Here is a 22,129-nt window from a genome sequence, read left to right as displayed (position 1 = left end):
AGAGAGAAATACACAATGTTGCCCCTGTACCAACGAAAGCTTTTGTAGAAAGCGAATGTCTGTCTATCAGCGAATGCAGTTCCAAGGGGCAGTGAAAACCAGCTACAGCTTTCCGTGCTGGCAGCTTTCCTGTGGGCGCAATCGCTGGACGTTTCGAATTTGGCAACCGGGCTCTGCGAGAGAGAAATACACAGTGTTGCCCCTGTACCAACGAAAGCTTTTGTAGAAAGCGAATGTCTGTCTATCAGCGAATGCAGTTCCAAGAGACAGTGAAAACCAGCTACAGCTTTCCGTGCTGGCAGCTTTCCTGTGGGCGCAATCGCTGGACGTTTCGAATTTGGCAGCCGGGCTCTGCGAGAGAGAAATACACAGTGTTGCCCCTTTACGAAGGCAAGGTTTTGCAGAAAGCGAATGTCTGTCTAGCAGCGGATGTAGTTCCAAGAGACAGTGAAAACCAGCTACAGCTTTCCGTGCTGGCAGCTTTCCTGTGGGCGCAATCGCTGGACGTTTCGAATTTGGCAACCGGGCTCTGCGAGAGAGAAATACACAGTGTTGCCCCTTTACGAAGGCAAGGTTTTGCAGAAAGCGAATGTCTGTCTAGCAGCGAATGTAGTTCCAAGAGACAGTGAAAACCAGCTACAGCTTTCCGTGCTGGCAGCTTTCCTGTGGGCGCAATCGCTGGACGTTTCGAATTTGGCAACCGGGCTCTGCGAGAGAGAAATACACAGTGTTGCCCCTGTGCCAACGAAAGCTTTTGTAGAAAGCGAATGTCTGTCTATCAGCAAATGCAGTTCCAAGAGACAGTGAAAACCAGCTACAGCTTTCCGTGCTGGCAGCTTTCCTGTGGGCGCAATCGCTGGACGTTTCGAATTTGGCAGCCGGGCTCTGCGAGAGAGAAATACACAGTATCGCCCCTTTACGAAGGCAAGGTTTTGCAGAAAGCGAATGTCTGTCTAGCAGCGAATGTAGTTCCAAGGGGCAGTGAAAACCAGCTACAGCTTTCCGTGCTGGCAGCTTTCCTGTGGGCGCAATCGCTGGACGTTTCGAATTTGGCAACCGGGCTCTGCGAGAGAGAAATACACAGTGTTGCCCCTGTACCAACGAAACCTTTTGTAGAAAGCGAATGTCTGTCTATCAGCGAATGCAGTTCCAAGGGGCAGTGAAAACCAGCTACAGCTTTCCGTGCTGGCAGCTTTCCTGTGGGCGCAATCGCTGGACGTTTCGAATTTGGCAACCGGGCTCTGCGAGAGAGAAATACACAGTGTTGCCCCTGTACCAACGAAAGCTTTTGTAGAAAGCGAATGTCTGTCTATCAGCGAATGCAGTTCCAAGGGGCAGTGAAAACCAGCTACTGCTTTCCGTGCTGGCAGCTTTCCTGTGGGCGCAATCGCTGGACGTTTCATATTTGGCATCTGGGCTCTGCGAGAGAGAAATACACAGTGTTGCCCCTTTACGAAGGCAAGGTTTTACAGAAAGCGAATGTCTGTCTAGCAGCGAATGTAGTTCCAAGAGACAGTGAAAACCAGCTACAGCTTTCCGTGCTGGCAGCTTTCCTGTAGGCGCAATCGCTGGACGTTTCGAATTTGGCAACCGGGCTCTGCGAGAGAGAAATACACAGTGTTGCCCCTGTACCAACGAAAGCTTTTGTAGAAAGCGAATGTCTGTCTATCAGCGAATGCAGTTCCAAGGGGCAGTGGAAACCAGCTACAGCTTTCCGTGCTGGCAGCTTTCCTGTGGGCGCAATCGCTGGACGTTTCGAATTTGGCAACCGGGCTCTGCGAGAGAGAAATACACAGTGTTGCCCCTTTACGAAGGCAAGGTTTTGCAGAAAGCGAATGTCTGTCTAGCAGCGAATGCAGTTCCAAGGGGCAGTGAAAACCAGCTACAGCTTTCCGTGCTGGCAGCTTTCCTGTGGGCGCAATCGCTGGACGTTTCGAATTTGGCAGCCGGGCTCTGCGAGAGAGAAATACACAGTGTTGCCCCTGTACCAACGAAAGCTTTTGTAGAAAGCGAATGTCTGTCTAGCAGCGAATGCAGTTCCAAGGGGCAGTGAAAACCAGCTACAGCTTTCCGTGCTGGCAGCTTTCCTGTGGGCGCAATTGCTGGACGTTTCGAATTTGGCAACCGGGCTCTGCAAGAGAGAAATACACATTGTTGCCCCTGTACCAATGAAAGCTTTTGTAGAAAGCGAATGTCTGTCTATCAGCGAATGCAGTTCCAAGGGGCAGTGAAAACCAGCTACAGCTTTCCTTGCTGGCAGATTTCCTGTGGGCGCAATCGCTGGACGTTTCGAATTTGGCAACCGGGCTCTGCGAGAGAGAAATACACAGTGTTGCCCCTGTACCAACGAAAGCTTTTGTAGAAAGCGAATGTCTGTCTAGCAGCGAATGCAGTTCCAAGGGGCAGTGAAAACCAGCTACAGCTTTCCGTGCTGGCAGCTTTCCTGTGGGCGCAATCGCTGGACGTTTCGAATTTGGCAGCCGGGCTCTGCGAGAGAGAAATATACAGTGTTGCCCCTTTACGAACGAAAGCTTTTGTAGAAAGCGAATGTCTATCTATCAGCGAATGCAGTTCCAAGGGGCAGTGAAAACCAGCTACAGCTTTCCTTGCTGGCAGCTTTCCTGTGGGCGCAATCGCTGGACGTTTCGAATTTGGCAACCGGGCTCTGCGAGAGAGAAATACACAGTGTTGCCCCTTTACGAAGGAAAGGTTTTGCAGAAAGCGAATGTCTGTCTAGCAGCGAATGTAGTTCCAAGGGGCAGTGAAAACCAGCTACAGCTTTCCGTGCTGGCAGCTTTCCTGTGGGCGCAATCGCTGGACGTTTCTAATTTGGCAACCGGGCTCTGCGAGAGAGAAATACACAGTGTTGCCCCTGTACCAACGAAAGCTTTTGTAGAAAGCGAATGTCTGTCTAGCAGCGAATGCAGTTCCAAGGGGCAGTGAAAACCAGCTACAGCTTTCCTTGCTGGCAGCTTTCCTGTGGGCGCAATCGCTGGACGTTTCGAATTTGGCAACCGGGCTCTGCGAGAGAGAAATACACAGTGTTGCCCCTGTACCAACGAAAGCTTTTGCAGAAAGCGAATGTCTGTCTAGCAGCGAATGTAGTTCCAAGGGACAGTGAAAACCAGCTACAGCTTTCCGTGCTGGCAGCTTTCCTGTGGGCGCAATCGCTGGACGTTTCGAATTTGGCAACCGGGCTCTGCGAGAGAGAAATACACAGTGTTGCCCCTGTACCAACGAAAGCTTTTGTAGAAAGCGAATGTCTGTCTAGCAGCGAATGCAGTTCCAAGGGGCAGTGAAAACCAGCTACAGCTTTCCTTGCTGGCAGCTTTCCTGTGGGCGCAATCGCTGGACGTTTCGAATTTGGCAACCGGGCTCTGCGAGAGAGAAATACACAGTGTTGCCCCTGTACCAACGAAAGCTTTTGTAGAAAGCGAATGTCTGTCTATCAGCGAATGTAGTTCCAAGGGGCAGTGAAAACCAGCTACAGCTTTCCGTGCTGGCAGCTTTCCTGTGGGCGCAATCGCTGGACGTTTCGAATTTGGCAACCGGGCTCTGCGAGAGAGAAATACACAGTGTTGCCCCTTTACGAAGGCAAGGTTTTGCAGAAAGCGAATGTCTGTCTAGCAGCGAATGCAGTTCCAAGTGGCAGTGAAAACCAGCTACAGCTTTCCGTGCTGGCAGCTTTCCTGTGGGCGCATTCGCTGGACGTTTCGAATTTGGCAACCGGGCTCTGCGAGAGAGAAATACACAGTGTTGCCCCTGTACCAACGAAAGCTTTTGTAGAAAGCGAATGTCTGTCTATCAGCGAATGCAGTTCCAAGGGGCAGTGAAAACCAGCTACAGCTTTCCTTGCTGGCAGCTTTCCTGTGGGCGCAATCGCTGGACGTTTCGAATTTGGTAACTGGGCTCTGCGAGAGAGAAATACACAGTGTTGCCCCTGTACCAACGAAAGCTTTTGTAGAAAGCGAATGTCTGTCTATCAGCGAATGCAGTTCCAAGGGGCAGTGAAAACCAGCTACAGCTTTCCGTGCTGGCAGCTTTCCTGTGGGCGCAATCGCTGGACGTTTCGAATTTGGCAACCGGGCTCTGCGAGAGAGAAATACACAGTGTTGCCTCTTTACGAACGAAAGCTTTTGTAGAAAGCGAATGTCTGTCTATCAGCGAATGTAGTTCCAAGGGGCAGTGAAAACCAGCTACAGCTTTCCGTGCTGGCAGCTTTCCTGTGGGCGCAATCGCTGGACGTTTCGAATTTGGCAACCGGGCTCTGCGAGAGAGAAATACACAGTGTTGCCCCTTTACGAAGGCAAGGTTTTGCAGAAAGCGAATGTCTGTCTATCAGCGAATGTAGTTCCAAGAGACAGTGAAAACCAGCTACAGCTTTCCGTGCTGGCAGCTTTCCTGTGGGCGCAATCGCTGGACGTTTCGAATTTGGCAACCGGGCTCTGCGAGAGAGAAATACACAGTGTTGCACCTTTACGAAGGCAAGGTTTTGCAGAAAGCGAATGTCTGTCTAGCAGCGAATGTAGTTCCAAGGGGCAGTGAAAACCAGCTACAGCTTTCCGTGCTGGCAGCTTTCCTGTGGGCGCAATCGCTGGACGTTTCGAATTTGGCAACCGGGCTCTGCGAGAGAGAAATACACAGTGTTGCCCCTGTACCAACGAAAGCTTTTGTAGAAAGCGAATGTCTGTCTATCAGCGAATGCAGTTCCAAGGGGCAGTGAAAACCAGCTACAGCTTTCCTTGCTGGCAGCTTTCCTGTGGGCGCAATCGCTGGACGTTTCGAATTTGGCAACCGGGCTCTGCGAGAGAGAAATACACAGTGTTGCCCCTGTACCAACGAAAGCTTTTGTAGAAAGCGAATGTCTGTCTAGCAGCGAATGTAGTTCCAAGGGGCAGTGAAAACCAGCTACTGCTTTCCGTGCTGGCAGCTTTCCTGTGGGCGCAACCGCTGGACGTTTCATATTTGGCATCTGGGCTCTGCAAGAGAGAAATACACAGTGTTGCCCCTTTACGAAGGCAAGGTTTTACAGAAAGCGAATGTCTGTCTAGCAGCGAATGTAGTTCCAAGAGACAGTGAAAACCAGCTACAGCTTTCCGTGCTGGCAGCTTTCCTGTAGGCGCAATCGCTGGACGTTTCGAATTTGGCAACCGGGCTCTGCGAGAGAGAAATACACAGTGTTGCCCCTGTACCAACGAAAGCTTTTGTAGAAAGCGAATGTCTGTCTATCAGCGAATGCAGTTCCAAGGGGCAGTGAAAACCAGCTACAGCTTTCCGTGCTGGCAGCTTTCCTGTGGGCGCAATCGCTGGACGTTTCGAATTTGGCAACCGGGCTCTGCGAGAGAGAAATACACAGTGTTGCCCCTTTACGAAGGCAAGGTTTTGCAGAAAGCGAATGTCTGTCTAGCAGCGAATGCAGTTCCAAGGGGCAGTGAAAACCAGCTACAGCTTTCCGTGCTGGCAGCTTTCCTGTGGGTGCAATCGCTGGACGTTTCGAATTTGGCAACCGGGCTCTGCGAGAGAGAAATACACAGTGTCCCTGTACCAACGAAAGCTTTTGTAGAAAGCGAATGTCTGTCTATCAGCGAATGCAGTTCCAAGGGGCAGTGAAAACCAGCTACAGATTTCCGTGCTGGAAGCTTTCCTGTGGGTGCAATCGCTGGACGTTTCGAATTTGGCAACCGGGCTCTGCGAGAGAGAAATACACAGTGTTGCCCCTTTACGAAGGAAAGGTTTTGCAGAAAGCGAATGTCTGTCTAGCAGCGAATGTCGTTCCAAGGGGCAGTGAAAACCAGCTACAGCTTTCCGTGCTGGCAGCTTTCCTGTGGGCGCAATCGCTGGACGTTTCGAATTTGGCAACCGGGTTCTGCGAGAGAGAAATACACAGTTTTGCCCCTGTTCCAACGAAAGCTTTTGTAGAAAGCGAATGTCTGTCTATCAGCGAATGCAGTTCCAAGGGGCAGTGAAAACCAGCTACAGCTTTCCGTGCTGGCAGCTTTCCTGTGGGCGCAATCGCTGGACGTTTCGAATTTGGCAACCGGGCTCTGCGAGAGAGAAATACACAGTGTTGCCCCTGTACCAACGAAAGCTTTTGTAGAAAGCGAATGTCTGTCTAATAGCGAATGCAGTTCCAAGGGGCAGTGAAAACCAGCTACAGCTTTCCGTGCTGGCAGCTTTCCTGTGGGCGCAATCGCTGGACGTTTCGAATTTGGCAGCCGGGCTCTGCGAGAGAGAAATACACAGTGTTGCCCCTTTACGAACGAAAGCTTTTGTAGAACGCGAATGTCTATCTATCAGCGAATGTAGTTCCAAGAGACAGTGAAAACCAGCTACAGCTTTCCTTGCTGGAAGCTTTCCTGTGGGCGCAATCGCTGGACGTTTCGAATTTGGCAACCGGGCTCTGCGAGAGAGAAATACACAGTGTTGCCCCTTTACGAAGGCAAGGTTTTGCAGAAAGCGAATGTCTGTCTAGCAGCGAATGTAGTTCCAAGAGACAGTGAAAACCAGCTACAGCTTTCCGTGCTGGCAGCTTTCCTGTGGGCGCAATCGCTGGACGTTTCGAATTTGGCAACCGGGCTCTGCGAGAGAGAAATACACAGTGTTGCCCCTGTTCCAACGAAAGCTTTTGTAGAAAGCGAATGTCTGTCTATCAGCAAATGCAGTTCCAAGAGACAGTGAAAACCAGCTACAGCTTTCCGTGCTGGCAGCTTTCCTGTGGGCGCAATCGCTGGATGTTTCGAATTTGGCAACCGGGCTCTGCGAGAGAGAAATACACAGTGTTGCCCCTTTACGAAGGCAAGTTTTTGCAGAAAGCGAATGTCTGTCTAGCAGCGAATGTAGTTCCAAGGGGCAGTGAAAACCAGCTACAGCTTTCCGTGCTGGCAGCTTTCCTGTGGGCGCAATCGCTGGACGTTTCGAATTTGGCAGCCGGGCTCTGCGAGAGAGAAATACACAGTGTTGCCCCTGTACCAACGAAAGCTTTTGTAGAAAGCGAATGTCTGTCTATCAGCGAATGCAGTTCCAAGGGGCAGTGAAAACCAGCTACAGCTTTCCGTGCTTGCAGCTTTCCTGTGGGCGCAAGCGCTGGACGTTTCGAATTTGGCAGCCGGGCTCTGCGAGAGAGAAATACACAGTGTTGCCCCTGTACCAACGAAAGCTTTTGTAGAAAGCGAATGTCTGTCTATCAGCGAATGCAGTTCCAAGGGGCAGTGAAAACCAGCTACAGCTTTCCGTGCTGGCAGCTTTCCTGTGGGCGCAATCGCTGGACGTTTCGAATTTGGCAGCCGGGCTCTGCGAGAGAGAAATACACAGTGTTGCCCCTTTACGAACGAAAGCTTTTGTAGAAAGCGAGTGTCTGTCTATCAGCGAATGCAGTTCCAAGGGGCAGTGAAAACCAGCTACAGCTTTCTGTGCTGGCAGCTTTCCTGTGGGTGCAATCGCTGGACGTTTCGAATTTGGCAACCGGGCTCTGCGAGAGAGAAATACACAGTGTTGCCCCTGTACCAACGAAAGCTTTTGTAGAAAGCGAATGTCTGTCTATCAGCGAATGCAGTTCCAAGGGGCAGTGAAAACCAGCTACAGCTTTCCGTGCTGGCAGCTTTCCTGTGGGCGCAATCGCTGGACGTTTCGAATTTGGCAGCCGGGCTCTGCGAGAGAGAAATACACAGTGTTGCCCCTTTACGAAGGCAAGGTTTTGCAGAAAGCGAATGTCTGTCTAGCAGCGAATGTAGTTCCAAGGGGCAGTGAAAACCAGCTACAGCTTTCCGTGCTGGCAGCTTTCCTGTGGGCGCAATCGCTGGACGTTTCTAATTTGGCAACCGGGCTCTGCGAGAGAGAAATACACAGTGTTGCCCCTGTACCAACGAAAGCTTTTGTAGAAAGCGAATGTCTGTCTAGCAGCGAATGCAGTTCCAAGGGGCAGTGAAAACCAGCTACAGCTTTCCTTGCTGGCAGCTTTCCTGTGGGCGCAATCGCTGGACGTTTCGAATTTGGCAACCGGGCTCTGCGAGAGAGAAATACACAGTGTTGCCCCTGTACCAACGAAAGCTTTTGTAGAAAGCGAATGTCTGTCTAGCAGCGAATGTAGTTCCAAGGGGCAGTGAAAACCAGCTACAGCTTTCCGTGCTGGCAGCTTTCCTGTGGGCGCAATCGCTGGACGTTTCGAATTTGGCAACCGGGCTCTGCGAGAGAGAAATACACAGTGTTGCCCCTGTACCAACGAAAGCTTTTGTAGAAAGCGAATGTCTGTCTATCAGCGAATGCAGTTCCAAGGGGCAGTGAAAACCAGCTACAGCTTTCCTTGCTGGCAGCTTTCCTGTGGGCGCAATCGCTGGACGTTTCGAATTTGGCAACCGGGCTCTGCGAGAGAGAAATACACAGTGTTGCCCCTGTACCAACGAAAGCTTTTGTAGAAAGCGAATGTCTGTCTATCAGCGAATGTAGTTCCAAGGGGCAGTGAAAACCAGCTACAGCTTTCCGTGCTGGCAGCTTTCCTGTGGGCGCAATCGCTGGACGTTTCGAATTTGGCAGCCGGGCTCTGCGAGAGAGAAATACACAGTGTTGCCCCTGTACCAACGAAAGGTTTTGTAGAAAGCGAATGTCTGTCTATCAGCGAATGCAGTTCCAAGGGGCAGTGAAAACCAGCTACAGCTTTCCGTGCTGGCAGCTTTCCTGTGGGCGCAATCGCTGGACGTTTCGAATTTGGCAACCGGGCTCTGCGAGAGAGAAATACACAGTGTTGCCCCTTTACGAAGGCAAGGTTTTGCAGAAAGCGAATGTCTGTCTAGCAGCGAATGCAGTTCCAAGGGGCAGTGAAAACCAGCTACAGCTTTCCGTGCTGGCAGCTTTCCTGTGGGCGCATTCGCTGGACGTTTCGAATTTGGCAACCGGGCTCTGCGAGAGAGAAATACACAGTGTTGCCCCTGTACCAACGAAAGCTTTTGTAGAAAGCGAATGTCTGTCTATCAGCGAATGCAGTTCCAAGGGGCAGTGAAAACCAGCTACAGCTTTCCTTGCTGGCAGCTTTCCTGTGGGCGCAATCGCTGGACGTTTCGAATTTGGTAACTGGGCTCTGCGAGAGAGAAATACACAGTGTTGCCCCTGTACCAACGAAAGCTTTTGTAGAAAGCGAATGTCTGTCTATCAGCGAATGCAGTTCCAAGGGGCAGTGAAAACCAGCTACAGCTTTCCGTGCTGGCAGCTTTCCTGTGGGCGCAATCGCTGGACGTTTCGAATTTGGCAACCGGGCTCTGCGGGAGAAAAATACACATTGTTGCCCCTTTACGAACGAAAGCTTTTGTAGAAAGCGAATGTCTGTCTATCAGCGAATGTAGTTCCAAGGGGCAGTGAAAACCAGCTACAGCTTTCCGTGCTGGCAGCTTTCCTGTGGGCGCAATCGCTGGACGTTTCGAATTTGGCAACCGGGCTCTGCGAGAGAGAAATACACAGTGTTGCCCCTTTACGAAGGCAAGGTTTTGCAGAAAGCGAATGTCTGTCTATCAGCGAATGTAGTTCCAAGAGACAGTGAAAACCAGCTACAGCTTTCCGTGCTGGCAGCTTTCCTGTGGGCGCAATCGCTGGACGTTTCGAATTTGGCAACCGGGCTCTGCGAGAGAGAAATACACAGTGTTGCCCCTTTACGAAGGCAAGGTTTTGCAGAAAGCGAATGTCTGTCTAGCAGCGAATGCAGTTCCAAGGGGCAGTGAAAACCAGCTACAGCTTTCCGTGCTGGCAGCTTTCCTGTGGGTGCAATCGCTGGACGTTTCGAATTTGGCAGCCGGGCTCTGCGAGAGAGAAATACACAGTGTTGCCCCTGTACCAACGAAAGCTTTTGTAGAAAGCGAATGTCTGTCTAGCAGCGAATGCAGTTCCAAGGGGCAGTGAAAACCAGCTACAGCTTTCCGTGCTGGCAGCTTTCCTGTGGGCGCAATTGCTGGACGTTTCGAATTTGGCAACCGGGCTCTGCGAGAGAGAAATACACAGTGTTGCCCCTGTACCAACGAAAGCTTTTGTAGAAAGCGAATGTCTGTCTAGCAGCGAATGCAGTTCCAAGGGGCAGTGAAAACCAGCTACAGCTTTCCTTGCTGGCAGCTTTCCTGTGGGCGCAATCGCTGGACGTTTCGAATTTGGCAACCGGGCTCTGCGAGAGAGAAATACACAGTGTTGCCCCTGTACCAACGAAAGCTTTTGTAGAAAGCGAATGTCTGTCTAGCAGCGAATGTAGTTCCAAGGGGCAGTGAAAACCAGCTACAGCTTTCCGTGCTGGCAGCTTTCCTGTGGGCGCAATCGCTGGACGTTTCGAATTTGGCAACCGGGCTCTGCGAGAGAGAAATACACAGTGTTGCCCCTGTACCAACGAAAGCTTTTGTAGAAAGCGAATGTCTGTCTATCAGCGAATGCAGTTCCAAGGGGCAGTGAAAACCAGCTACAGCTTTCCTTGCTGGCAGCTTTCCTGTGGGCGCAATCGCTGGACGTTTCGAATTTGGCAACCGGGCTCTGCGAGAGAGAAATACACAGTGTTGCCCCTGTACCAACGAAAGCTTTTGTAGAAAGCGAATGTCTGTCTATCAGCGAATGTAGTTCCAAGGGGCAGTGAAAACCAGCTACAGCTTTCCGTGCTGGCAGCTTTCCTGTGGGCGCAATCGCTGGACGTTTCGAATTTGGCAGCCGGGCTCTGCGAGAGAGAAATACACAGTGTTGCCCCTTTACGAACGAAAGCTTTTGTAGAAAGCGAATGTCTGTCTATCAGCGAATGCAGTTCCAAGGGGCAGTGAAAACCAGCTACAGCTTTCCGTGCTGGCAGCTTTCCTGTGGGCGCAATCGCTGGACGTTTCGAATTTGGCAACCGGGCTCTGCGAGAGAGAAATACACAGTGTTGCCCCTTTACGAAGGCAAGGTTTTGCAGAAAGCGAATGTCTGTCTAGCAGCGAATGCAGTTCCAAGGGGCAGTGAAAACCAGCTACAGCTTTCCGTGCTGGCAGCTTTCCTGTGGGCGCATTCGCTGGACGTTTCGAATTTGGCAACCGGGCTCTGCGAGAGAGAAATACACAGTGTTGCCCCTGTACCAACGAAAGCTTTTGTAGAAAGCGAATGTCTGTCTATCAGCGAATGCAGTTCCAAGGGGCAGTGAAAACCAGCTACAGCTTTCCTTGCTGGCAGCTTTCCTGTGGGCGCAATCGCTGGACGTTTCGAATTTGGTAACTGGGCTCTGCGAGAGAGAAATACACAGTGTTGCCCCTGTACCAACGAAAGCTTTTGTAGAAAGCGAATGTCTGTCTATCAGCGAATGCAGTTCCAAGGGGCAGTGAAAACCAGCTACAGCTTTCCGTGCTGGCAGCTTTCCTGTGGGCGCAATCGCTGGACGTTTCGAATTTGGCAACCGGGCTCTGCGGGAGAAAAATACACATTGTTGCCCCTTTACGAACGAAAGCTTTTGTAGAAAGCGAATGTCTGTCTATCAGCGAATGTAGTTCCAAGGGGCAGTGAAAACCAGCTACAGCTTTCCGTGCTGGCAGCTTTCCTGTGGGCGCAATCGCTGGACGTTTCGAATTTGGCAACCGGGCTCTGCGAGAGAGAAATACACAGTGTTGCCCCTTTACGAAGGCAAGGTTTTGCAGAAAGCGAATGTCTGTCTATCAGCGAATGTAGTTCCAAGAGACAGTGAAAACCAGCTACAGCTTTCCGTGCTGGCAGCTTTCCTGTGGGCGCAATCGCTGGACGTTTCGAATTTGGCAACCGGGCTCTGCGAGAGAGAAATACACAGTGTTGCCCCTTTACGAAGGCAAGGTTTTGCAGAAAGCGAATGTCTGTCTAGCAGCGAATGCAGTTCCAAGGGGCAGTGAAAACCAGCTACAGCTTTCCGTGCTGGCAGCTTTCCTGTGGGTGCAATCGCTGGACGTTTCGAATTTGGCAGCCGGGCTCTGCGAGAGAGAAATACACAGTGTTGCCCCTGTACCAACGAAAGCTTTTGTAGAAAGCGAATGTCTGTCTAGCAGCGAATGCAGTTCCAAGGGGCAGTGAAAACCAGCTACAGCTTTCCGTGCTGGCAGCTTTCCTGTGGGCGCAATTGCTGGACGTTTCGAATTTGGCAACCGGGCTCTGCGAGAGAGAAATACACAGTGTTGCCCCTGTACCAATGAAAGCTTTTGTAGAAAGCGAATGTCTGTCTAGCAGCGAATGCAGTTCCAAGGGGCAGTGAAAACCAGCTACAGCTTTCCGTGCTGGCAGCTTTCCTGTGGGCGCAATCGCTGGACGTTTCGAATTTGGCAGCCGGGCTCTGCGAGAGAGAAATATACAGTGTTGCCCCTTTACGAACGAAAGCTTTTGTAGAAAGCGAATGTCTATCTATCAGCGAATGCAGTTCCAAGGGGCAGTGAAAACCAGCTACAGCTTTCCTTGCTGGCAGCTTTCCTGTGGGCGCAATCGCTGGACGTTTCGAATTTGGCAACCGGGCTCTGCGAGAGAGAAATACACAGTGTTGCCCCTTTACGAAGGCAAGGTTTTGCAGAAAGCGAATGTCTGTCTAGCAGCGAATGTAGTTCCAAGGGGCAGTGAAAACCAGCTACAGCTTTCCGTGCTGGCAGCTTTCCTGTGGGCGCAATCGCTGGACGTTTCTAATTTGGCAACCGGGCTCTGCGAGAGAGAAATACACAGTGTTGCCCCTGTACCAACGAAAGCTTTTGTAGAAAGCGAATGTCTGTCTAGCAGCGAATGCAGTTCCAAGGGGCAGTGAAAACCAGCTACAGCTTTCCTTGCTGGCAGCTTTCCTGTGGGCGCAATCGCTGGACGTTTCGAATTTGGCAACCGGGCTCTGCGAGAGAGAAATACATAGTGTTGCCCCTGTACCAACGAAAGCTTTTGTAGAAAGCGAATGTCTGTCTAGCAGCGAATGTAGTTCCAAGGGGCAGTGAAAACCAGCTACAGCTTTCCGTGCTGGCAGCTTTCCTGTGGGCGCAATCGCTGGACGTTTCGAATTTGGCAACCGGGCTCTGCGAGAGAGAAATACACAGTGTTGCCCCTGTACCAACGAAAGCTTTTGTAGAAAGCGAATGTCTGTCTATCAGCGAATGCAGTTCCAAGGGGCAGTGAAAACCAGCTACAGCTTTCCTTGCTGGCAGCTTTCCTGTGGGCGCAATCGCTGGACGTTTCGAATTTGGCAACCGGGCTCTGCGAGAGAGAAATACACAGTGTTGCCCCTGTACCAACGAAAGCTTTTGTAGAAAGCGAATGTCTGTCTATCAGCGAATGCAGTTCCAAGGGGCAGTGAAAACCAGCTACAGCTTTCCGTGCTGGCAGCTTTCCTGTGGGCGCAATCGCTGGACGTTTCGAATTTGGCAGCCGGGCTCTGCGAGAGAGAAATACACAGTGTTGCCCCTTTACGAACGAAAGCTTTTGTAGAAAGCGAATGTCTGTCTATCAGCGAATGCAGTTCCAAGGGGCAGTGAAAACCAGCTACAGCTTTCCGTGCTGGCAGCTTTCCTGTGGGCGCAATCGCTGGACGTTTCGAATTTGGCAACCGGGCTCTGCGAGAGAGAAATACACAGTGTTGCCCCTTTACGAAGGCAAGGTTTTGCAGAAAGCGAATGTCTGTCTAGCAGCGAATGCAGTTCCAAGGGGCAGTGAAAACCAGCTACAGCTTTCCGTGCTGGCAGCTTTCCTGTGGGCGCATTCGCTGGACGTTTCGAATTTGGCAACCGGGCTCTGCGAGAGAGAAATACACAGTGTTGCCCCTGTACCAACGAAAGCTTTTGTAGAAAGCGAATGTCTGTCTATCAGCGAATGCAGTTCCAAGGGGCAGTGAAAACCAGCTACAGCTTTCCTTGCTGGCAGCTTTCCTGTGGGCGCAATCGGTGGACGTTTCGAATTTGGTAACTGGGCTCTGCGAGAGAGAAATACACAGTGTTGCCCCTGTACCAACGAAAGCTTTTGTAGAAAGCGAATGTCTGTCTATCAGCGAATGCAGTTCCAAGGGGCAGTGAAAACCAGCTACAGCTTTCCGTGCTGGCAGCTTTCCTGTGGGCGCAATCGCTGGACGTTTCGAATTTGGCAACCGGGCTCTGCGGGAGAGAAATACACATTGTTGCCCCTTTACGAACGAAAGCTTTTGTAGAAAGCGAATGTCTGTCTATCAGCGAATGTAGTTCCAAGGGGCAGTGAAAACCAGCTACAGCTTTCCGTGCTGGCAGCTTTCCTGTGGGCGCAATCGCTGGACGTTTCGAATTTGGCAGCCGGGCTCTGCGAGAGAGAAATACACAGTGTTGCCCCTTTACGAAGGCAAGGTTTTGCAGAAAGCGAATGTCTGTCTATCAGCGAATGTAGTTCCAAGAGACAGTGAAAACCAGCTACAGCTTTCCGTGCTGGCAGCTTTCCTGTGGGCGCAATCGCTGGACGTTTCGAATTTGGCAACCGGGCTCTGCGAGAGAGAAATACACAGTGTTGCCCCTTTACGAAGGCAAGGTTTTGCAGAAAGCGAATGTCTGTCTAGCAGCGAATGCAGTTCCAAGGGGCAGTGAAAACCAGCTACAGCTTTCCGTGCTGGCAGCTTTCCTGTGGGTGCAATCGCTGGACGTTTCGAATTTGGCAGCCGGGCTCTGCGAGAGAGAAATACACAGTGTTGCCCCTGTACCAACGAAAGCTTTTGTAGAAAGCGAATGTCTGTCTAGCAGCGAATGCAGTTCCAAGGGGCAGTGAAAACCAGCTACAGCTTTCCGTGCTGGCAGCTTTCCTGTGGGCGCAATTGCTGGACGTTTCGAATTTGGCAACCGGGCTCTGCGAGAGAGAAATACACAGTGTTGCCCCTGTACCAATGAAAGCTTTTGTAGAAAGCGAATGTCTGTCTATCAGCGAATGCAGTTCCAAGGGGCAGTGAAAACCAGCTACAGCTTTCCTTGCTGGCAGCTTTCCTGTGGGCGCAATCGCTGGACGTTTCGAATTTGGCAACCGGGCTCTACGAGAGAGAAATACACAGTGTTGCCCCTGTACCAACGAAAGCTTTTGTAGAAAGCGAATGTCTGTCTAGCAGCGAATGCAGTTCCAAGGGGCAGTGAAAACCAGCTACAGCTTTCCGTGCTGGCAGCTTTCCTGTGGGCGCAATCGCTGGACGTTTCGAATTTGGCAGCCGGGCTCTGCGAGAGAGAAATATACAGTGTTGCCCCTTTACGAACGAAAGCTTTTGTAGAAAGCGAATGTCTATCTATCAGCGAATGCAGTTCCAAGGGGCAGTGAAAACCAGCTACAGCTTTCCTTGCTGGCAGCTTTCCTGTGGGCGCAATCGCTGGACGTTTCGAATTTGGCAACCGGGCTCTGCGAGAGAGAAATACACAGTGTTGCCCCTTTACGAAGGCAAGGTTTTGCAGAAAGCGAATGTCTGTCTAGCAGCGAATGTAGTTCCAAGGGGCAGTGAAAACCAGCTACAGCTTTCCGTGCTGGCAGCTTTCCTGTGGGCGCAATCGCTGGACGTTTCTAATTTGGCAACCGGGCTCTGCGAGAGAGAAATACACAGTGTTGCCCCTGTACCAACGAAAGCTTTTGTAGAAAGCGAATGTCTGTCTAGCAGCGAATGCAGTTCCAAGGGGCAGTGAAAACCAGCTACAGCTTTCCGTGCTGGCAGCTTTCCTGTGGGCGCAATCGCTGGACGTTTCGAATTTGGCAACCGGGCTCTGCGAGAGAGAAATACATAGTGTTGCCCCTGTACCAACGAAAGCTTTTGTAGAAAGCGAATGTCTGTCTAGCAGCGAATGTAGTTCCAAGGGGCAGTGAAAACCAGCTACAGCTTTCCGTGCTGGCAGCTTTCCTGTGGGCGCAATCGCTGGACGTTTCGAATTTGGCAACCGGGCTCTGCGAGAGAGAAATACACAGTGTTGCCCCTGTACCAACGAAAGCTTTTGTAGAAAGCGAATGTCTGTCTATCAGCGAATGCAGTTCCAAGGGGCAGTGAAAACCAGCTACAGCTTTCCTTGCTGGCAGCTTTCCTGTGGGCGCAATCGCTGGACGTTTCTAATTTGGCAACCGGGCTCTGCGAGAGAGAAATACACAGTGTTGCCCCTGTACCAACGAAAGCTTTTGTAGAAAGCGAATGTCTGTCTATCAGCGAATGCAGTTCCAAGGGGCAGTGAAAACCAGCTACAGCTTTCCGTGCTGGCAGCTTTCCTGTGGGCGCAATCGCTGGACGTTTCGAATTTGGCAGCCGGGCTCTGCGAGAGAGAAATACACAGTGTTGCCCCTTTACGAACGAAAGCTTTTGTAGAAAGCGAATGTCTGTCTATCAGCGAATGCAGTTCCAAGGGGCAGTGAAAACCAGCTACAGCTTTCCGTGCTGGCAGCTTTCCTGTGGGCGCAATCGCTGGACGTTTCGAATTTGGCAACCGGGCTCTGCGAGAGAGAAATACACAGTGTTGCCCCTTTACGAAGGCAAGGTTTTGCAGAAAGCGAATGTCTGTCTAGCAGCGAATGCAGTTCCAAGGGGCAGTGAAAACCAGCTACAGCTTTCCGTGCTGGCAGCTTTCCTGTGGGCGCATTCGCTGGACGTTTCGAATTTGGCAACCGGGCTCTGCGAGAGAGAAATACACAGTGTTGCCCCTGTACCAACGAAAGCTTTTGTAGAAAGCGAATGTCTGTCTATCAGCGAATGCAGTTCCAAGGGGCAGTGAAAACCAGCTACAGCTTTCCTTGCTGGCAGCTTTCCTGTGGGCGCAATCGCTGGACGTTTCGAATTTGGTAACTGGGCTCTGCGAGAGAGAAATACACAGTGTTGCCCCTGTACCAACGAAAGCTTTTGTAGAAAGCGAATGTCTGTCTATCAGCGAATGCAGTTCCAAGGGGCAGTGAAAACCAGCTACAGCTTTCCGTGCTGGCAGCTTTCCTGTGGGCGCAATCGCTGGACGTTTCGAATTTGGCAACCGGGCTCTGCGAGAGAGAAATACACAGTGTTGCCCCTTTACGAACGAAAGCTTTTGTAGAAAGCGAATGTCTGTCTATCAGCGAATGTAGTTCCAAGGGGCAGTGAAAACCAGCTACAGCTTTCCGTGCTGGCAGCTTTCCTGTGGGCGCAATCGCTGGACGTTTCGAATTTGGCAACCGGGCTCTGCGAGAGAGAAATACACAGTGTTGCCCCTTTACGAAGGCAAGGTTTTGCAGAAAGCGAATGTCTGTCTATCAGCGAATGTAGTTCCAAGGGGCAGTGAAAACCAGCTACAGCTTTCCGTGCTGGCAGCTTTCCTGTGGGCGCAATCGCTGGACGTTTCGAATTTGGCAACCGGGCTCTGCGAGAGAGAAATACACAGTGTCCCTGTACCAACGAAAGCTTTTGTAGAAAGCGAATGTCTGTCTATCAGCGAATGCAGTTCCAAGGGGCAGTGAAAACCAGCTACAGATTTCCGTGCTGGAAGCTTTCCTGTGGGCGCAATCGCTGGACGTTTCGAATTTGGCAACCGGGCTCTGCGAGAGAGAAATACACAGTGTTGCCCCTTTACGAAGGCAAGGTTTTGCAGAAAGCGAATGTCTGTCTAGCAGCGAATGTAGTTCCAAGGGGCAGTGAAAACCAGCTACAGCTTTCCGTGCTGGCAGTTTTCCTGTGGGTGCAATCGCTGGACGTTTCGAATTTGGCAACCGGGCTCTGCGAGAGAGAAATACACAGTGTTGCCCCTGTTCCAACGAAAGCTTTTGTAGAAAGCGAATGTCTGTCTATCAGCGAATGCAGTTCCAAGAGACAGTGAAAACCAGCTACAGCTTTCCGTGCTGGCAGCTTTCCTGTGGGCGCAATCGCTGGACGTTTCGAATTTGGCAGCCGGGCTCTGCGAGAGAGAAATACACAGTGTTGCCCCTTTACGAAGGCAAGTTTTTGCAGAAAGCGAATGTCTGTCTAGCAGCGAATGTAGTTCCAAGAGACAGTGAAAACCAGCTACAGCTTTCTGTGCTGGCAGCTTTCCTGTGGGCGCAATCGCTGGACGTTTCGAATTTGGCAGCCGGGCTCTGCGAGAGAGAAATACACAGTGTTGCCCCTGTACCAACGAAAGCTTTTGTAGAAAGCGAATGTCTGTCTATCAGCGAATGCAGTTCCAAGGGGCAGTGAAAACCAGCTACAGCTTTCCGTGCTGGCAGCTTTCCTGTGGGCGCAAGCGCTGGACGTTTCGAATTTGGCAGCCGGGCTCTGCGAGAGAGAAATACACAGTGTTGCCCCTGTACCAACGAAAGCTTTTGTAGAAAGCGAATGTCTGTCTATCAGCGAATGCAGTTCCAAGGGGCAGTGAAAACCAGCTACAGCTTTCCGTGCTGGCAGCTTTCCTGTGGGCGCAATCGCTGGACGTTTCGAATTTGGCAGCCGGGCTCTGCGAGAGAGAAATACACAGTGTTGCCCCTTTACGAAGGCAAGGTTTTGCAGAAAGCGAGTGTCTGTCTATCAGCGAATGCAGTTCCAAGGGGCAGTGAAAACCAGCTACAGCTTTCTGTGCTGGCAGCTTTCCTGTGGGTGCAATCGCTGGACGTTTCGAATTTGGCAACCGGGCTCTGCGAGAGAGAAATACACAGTGTTGCCCCTGTACCAACGAAAGCTTTTGTAGAAAGCGAATGTCTGTCTATCAGCGAATGCAGTTCCAAGGGGCAGTGAAAACCAGCTACAGCTTTCCGTGCTGGCAGCTTTCCTGTGGGCGCAATCGCTGGACGTTTCGAATTTGGCAACCGGGCTCTGCGAGAGAGAAATACACAGTGTTGCCCCTTTACGAACGAAAGCTTTTGTAGAAAGCGAGTGTCTGTCTATCAGCGAATGCAGTTCCAAGGGGCAGTGAAAACCAGCTACAGCTTTCCGTGCTGGCAGCTTTCCTGTGGGTGCAATCGCTGGACGTTTCGAATTTGGCAACCGGGCTCTGCGAGAGAGAAATACACAGTGTTGCCCCTGTACCAACGAAAGCTTTTGTAGAAAGCGAATGTCTGTCTATCAGCGAATGCAGTTCCAAGGGGCAGTGAAAACCAGCTACAGCTTTCCGTGCTGGCAGCTTTCCTGTGGGCGCAATCGCTGGACGTTTCGAATTTGGCAACCGGGCTCTGCGAGAGAGAAATACACAGTGTTGCCCCTGTACCAACGAAAGCTTTTGTAGAAAGCGAATGTCTGTCTATCAGCGAATGCAGTTCCAAGAGACAGTGAAAACCAGCTACAGCTTTCCGTGCTGGCAGCTTTCCTGTGGGCGCAATCGCTGGACGTTTCGAATTTGGCAGCCGGGCTCTGCGAGAGAGAAATACACAGTGTTGCCCCTTTACGAAGGCAAGGTTTTGCAGAAAGCGAATGTCTGTCTAGCAGCGAATGTAGTTCCAAGAGACAGTGAAAACCAGCTACAGCTTTCCGTGCTGGCAGCTTTCCTGTGGGCGCAATCGCTGGACGTTTCGAATTTGGCAACCGGGCTCTGCGAGAGAGAAATACACAGTGTTGCCCCTTTACGAAGGCAAGGTTTTGCAGAAAGCGAATGTCTGTCTAGCAGCGAATGTAGTTCCAAGGGGCAGTGAAAACCAGCTACAGCTTTCCGTGCTGGCAGCTTTCCTGTGGGCGCAATCGCTGGACGTTTCGAATTTGGCAACCGGGCTCTGCGAGAGAGAAATACACAGTGTTGCCCCTGTACCAACGAAAGCTTTTGTAGAAAGCGAATGTCTGTCTATCAGCGAATGCAGTTCCAAGGGGCAGTGAAAACCAGCTACAGCTTTCCGTGCTGGCAGCTTTCCTGTGGGCGCAATCGCTGGACGTTTCGAATTTGGCAGCCGGGCTCTGCGAGAGAGAAATACACAGTGTTGCCCCTTTACGAACGAAAGCTTTTGTAGAAAGCGAATGTCTATCTATCAGCGAATGCAGTTCCAAGGGGCAGTGAAAACCAGCTACAGCTTTCCTTGCTGGCAGCTTTCCTGTGGGCGCAATCGCTGGACGTTTCGAATTTGGCAACCGGGCTCTGCGAGAGAGAAATACACAGTGTTGCCCCTTTACGAAGGCAAGGTTTTGCAGAAAGCGAATGTCTGTCTATCAGCGAATGTAGTTCCAAGAGACAGTGAAAACCAGCTACAGCTTTCCGTGCTGGCAGCTTTCCTGTGGGCGCAATCGCTGGACGTTTCGAATTTGGCAACCGGGCTCTGCGAGAGAGAAATACACAGTGTTGCCCCTGTACCAACGAAAGCTTTTGTAGAAAGCGAATGTCTGTCTATCAGCGAATGCAGTTCCAAGGGGCAGTGAAAACCAGCTACAGCTTTCCGTGCTGGCAGCTTTCCTGTGGGCGCAATCGCTGGACGTTTCTAATTTGGCAACCGGGCTCTGCGAGAGAGAAATACACAGTGTTGCCCCTGTACCAACGAAAGCTTTTGTAGAAAGCGAATGTCTGTCTAATAGCGAATGCAGTTCCAAGGGGCAGTGAAAACCAGCTACAGCTTTCCGTGCTGGCAGCTTTCCTGTGGGCGCAATCGCTGGACGTTTCGAATTTGGCAACCGGGCTCTGCGAGAGAGAAATACACAGTGTTGCCCCTGTTCCAACGAAAGCTTTTGTAGAAAGCGAATGTCTGTCTATCAGCAAATGCAGTTCCAAGAGACAGTGAAAACCAGCTACAGCTTTCCGTGCTGGCAGCTTTCCTGTGGGCGCAATCGCTGGACGTTTCGAATTTGGCAACCGGGCTCTGCGAGAGAGAAATACACAGTGTTGCCCCTGTACCAACGAAAGCTTTTGTAGAAAGCGAATGTTTGTCTATCAGCGAATGCAGTTCCAAGAGGCAGTGAAAACCAGCTACAGCTTTCCTTGCTGGCAGCTTTCCTGTGGGCGCAATCGCTGGACGTTTCGAATTTGGCAACCGGGCTCTGCGAGAGAGAAATACACAGTGTTGCCCCTGTACCAACGAAAGATTTTGTAGAAAGCGAATGTCTATCTATCAGCGAATGTAGTTCCAAGAGACAGTGAAAACCAGCTACAGCTTTCCGTGCTGGCAGCTTTCCTGTGGGCGCAATCGCTGGACGTTTCTAATTTGGCAACCGGGCTCTGCGAGAGAGAAATACAAAGTGTTGCCCCTTTACGAAGGCAAGGTTTTGCAGAAAGCGAATGTCTGTCTAGCAGCGAATGTAGTTCCAAGGGGCAGTGAAAACCAGCTACAGCTTTCCGTGCTGGCAGCTTTCCTGTGGGCGCAATCGCTGGACGTTTCGAATTTGGCAACCGGGCTCTGCGAGAGAGAAATACACAGTGTTGCCCCTGTACCAACGAAAGCTTTTGTAGAAAGCGAATGTCTGTCTATCAGCGAATGCAGTTCCAAGGGGCAGTGAAAACCAGCTACAGCTTTCCTTGCTGGCAGCTTTCCTGTGGGCGCAATCCCTGGACGTTTCGAATTTGGCAACCGGGCTCTGCGAGAGAGAAATACACAGTGTTGCCCCTGTACCAACGAAAGCTTTTGTAGAAAGCGAATGTCTGTCTAGCAGCGAATGTAGTTCCAAGGGGCAGTGAAAACCAGCTACAGCTTTCCGTGCTGGCAGCTTTCCTGTGGGCGCAATCGCTGGACGTTTCGAATTTGGCAACCGGGCTCTGCGAGAGAGAAATACACAGTGTTGCCCCTTTACGAACGAAAGCTTTTGTAGAAAGCGAATGTCTGTCTAGCAGCGAATGCAGTTCCAAGGGGCAGTGAAAACCAGCTACAGCTTTCCGTGCTGGCAGCTTTCCTGTGGGCGCAATCGCTGGACGTTTCGAATTTGGCAACCGGGCTCTGCGAGAGAGAAATACACAGTGTTGCCCCTGTACCAACGAAAGCTTTTGTAGAAAGCGAATGTCTGTCTATCAGCGAATGCAGTTCCAAGGGGCAGTGAAAACCAGCTACAGCTTTCCGTGCTGGCAGCTTTCCTGTGGGCGCAATTGCTGGACGTTTCGAATTTGGCAACCGGGCTCTGCGAGAGAGAAATACACAGTGTTGCCCCTGTTCCAACGAAAGCTTTTGTAGAAAGCGAATGTCTGTCTATCAGCAAATGTAGTTCCAAGAGACAGTGAAAACCAGCTACAGCTTTCCGTGCTGGCAGCTTTCCTGTGGGCGCAATCGCTTGACGTTTCGAATTTGGCAGCCGGGCTCTGCGAGAGAGAAATACACAGTGTTGCCCCTTTACGAAGGCAAGGTTTTGCAGAAAGCGAATGTCTGT

The sequence above is a fragment of the Mycteria americana genome, chromosome 1 (genome assembly GCF_035582795.1).
Source record: "Mycteria americana isolate JAX WOST 10 ecotype Jacksonville Zoo and Gardens chromosome 1, USCA_MyAme_1.0, whole genome shotgun sequence".
NCBI lineage: Eukaryota > Metazoa > Chordata > Aves > Ciconiiformes > Ciconiidae > Mycteria > Mycteria americana.
This window is presented reverse-complemented; position numbering follows the sequence as displayed.